The following is a 2,743-nucleotide window of genomic DNA, read 5'->3' as shown; positions in this document are numbered from 1 at the left end:
CCCACCCTGTAGACAAGCTCTGAGAGCAGGAGACACAGAGGGGAGCAGCATCGAAGTGGAAACCAGATCCTGATCCCCACACCCACTTGGCGTCGACAGAGAGCTCGCCACTTCTTGCTGAGGATTAAAGGTACATCTGAACTTCCTGGGGTTTGTCCACACGGGGAGTTAGTGCGTGGCAAGCTGGGGTGGAAATCTACTGTGCTGTAGGTTGCTGTGCAGTAAGGGACCCCCCGGACCCCGCTGTCAAGCACCAAAAGTCCCCTAGTGGCCTTTGCCCGAGCGCTGTTTGAAATGGAGGTAGGTCAATGAGCACTAGGGAATGTTTCGTGCACTGGAGCAGGGTCCACACAGCATGTCAGTACGTGGCAGGCTACTGCGCTGTAGATTCACCCCCCAGCTTGCCACGATCTGACTCTCCATTTAGACAAGCCCTTAGTCAGATCCTGGGGATCTCACGTAGGGAGGAAACGGTGCCGTAGTGGGAAGGAGCACAGCTGGGGTGCTCTCTCAGGCGCACACCGCAGCTGTGCATATCCTGCTCCCTCTCACTTCCTACTCTGCCCTTGATATGCCTCAGCCCTGCCCCTAACAGGGCTGCGACACTGCAGAGCGTGGGTGGGAGCATTGAGTTCCAGCTGTTCTGTTGCACCAGGGGTGCTGCACGAAATCCAGGCCCAGACACTCTCACTCTTCAGCTGGGCTGCAGAGTGCAGCGGGGGTAGTGTGTGTCTCAGGGCGCCGAGGAGGGAAGGAAAGGGAGAGGGGTCTGTGTGTGGCTGTTCAGGGCGTTCCCTTTGTGCACGGGGCAGGGCGCTGGGCAGAGGCTGTTTCCCAGCTGCGCTGCTGGTCAGTGTCGTGCTCTCAGTGTCTCAGGCACTCGCATGAGGAGCTCGTGCTCACGCCCCGCTCTGCTGGCTCTGGCATGCAGGCTCCTGAGCTGCACCTGCTGTCTCAGAGCTGGGGGAGGAGAGTGTCTCTTCTTTTCCCATTTACTGCACGAGGCTGGGAACGGAGCAGAGGGTGAGAAGAGAAGCAGATGCATGGATGGGCAGAGTTTAATGGGACTGGGAATTTCAAGGGAGTCAGGTGACCAAATCCCCTTGATTTTCAACTGTGCCTAATTTCTTTAGGTCCCTTTGAATATCCCAGCCTCAGAAAAGGCTCAGAGAGTTAAATTTAAAGAGGAGATGAACAAGGTGGGACATGCGGGACGTTAAGGACTAATGAATGGGACAGAGAAACTCCATCAGGTGCACCTCCAAATCAAGAGTCACCCAATCAACTCAACAGGCAACACCTTCAACACTCAGACACGAAACCATTTTCTTTTTTACACAATGTGTATTTGTCTCCAGGAACTCACTCTCATAAGAGATCATTTTGTAATTCAGGAAACTGAATAATGTGGTGAGCTATAGATTTAGATAGGGGGCTAACCTGGGATGTTGGACACCTGGGGTCAATTCTCTGCTCTCCTGCAGGCTCCCTGGGGGGCCTTTGGGGGAATTGCTTAAGGCCAGATTTTTAAAGGTGTTGAGGCACCAAACAATGTAGATGGGCACCAGGTGGAATGCTGAAAAGCATCTAAGCAGGTTAGGCATCTAACTCCCTTTGGCTTCAATGGGAGGTTTTCCTAGTGATCTACATTGTGACCACGTCTGGGAACAGCCTAATCATTGCGCTAGTTGTGGCTGATCAGCACCTTCACACCCCCATGTACTTCTTCCTGGGGAACTTGTCCTGCCTGGAGACCTGCTACACCTCCACCATCCTGCCTAGGATGCTGGCCAGTCTCCTGACTGGGGACAGAACCATCTCAGTCAGTGGCTGCATCATACAACTGTATTTCTTTGGTTCTCTGGCGGCTACAGAATGCTATCTCCTAGCAGCAATGTCTTATGAACGATATTTAGCGATATGCAAACCCTGCATTATGCGGCCCTGATGAACAGCAGGTTGTGCCTCCAGCTAGCAGGGGGGTCTTGGATAAGTGGATTCCTAACTTGTGTAATAATGATGTGGTCTATGTCACAATTAATATTCTGTGGCCCCAATGAAATTGACCATTCCTTTTGTGATTTTTCTCCAATGCTAAAACTCTCCTGCCGTGACACCAGCACGATCACACTGGTTAGTTTCATACTCACCTCCCTAGACTCGCCTTGCCCATTTCTATTAACTGTGACATCCTATGCTTGTATCATTGCTACTATCCTGAGAATCCCTTCCACCACCGGGAGGCAAAAGGCCTTTTCCACCTGCTCCTCTCACCTCATTGTGGTTACAGTTTTCTATGGGACCCTAATGACTGTGTATCTGCTACCAAAAACCAACAAACAGATAGCCCTGAACAAAGTGTTCTCTGTCTTCTACACAGTCCTGATTCCCCTCGTCAACCCCCTCATCTACAGCCTGCAAAACAAAGAGATGAAGGAGGCCCTGAGAAAAGTCATCAGTTAATATATGTTGCTCAAATGAATTCAGATGGAGTCACTGATCTGTGAAGGAATCTATCTGGCTCAATGGGCAAGAAAAGTTTACATCTAGTAGGGCCTGTCATAAATATAAAGGGAAGGGTAAACACCTTTAAAATCCCTCCTGGCCAGAGGAAAAATCCTTTCACCTGTAAAGGGTTAAGAAGCTAGGATAACCTCGCTGGCACCTGACCAAAATGACCAATGAGGAGACAAGATACTTTAAAAAGCTGGAGGGAGGGAGAGACAAAGAGTCTGTCTGTGTG

General features: G+C 50.8%; 1 pseudogene; it reads left to right on the top strand.

The window, feature by feature from the left end:
- Window positions 1–294: 294 nt before the first annotated feature.
- LOC144274947 (olfactory receptor 6N1-like) lies at window positions 295–2,463 on the top strand (annotated as a pseudogene).
- The last annotated feature ends 280 nt before the right edge of the window (window positions 2,464–2,743 follow it).

This window comes from Eretmochelys imbricata, chromosome 14 (genome assembly GCF_965152235.1).
Source record: "Eretmochelys imbricata isolate rEreImb1 chromosome 14, rEreImb1.hap1, whole genome shotgun sequence".
Classification (NCBI taxonomy): domain Eukaryota; kingdom Metazoa; phylum Chordata; order Testudines; family Cheloniidae; genus Eretmochelys; species Eretmochelys imbricata.
This window is presented reverse-complemented; position numbering and strand designations above follow the sequence as displayed.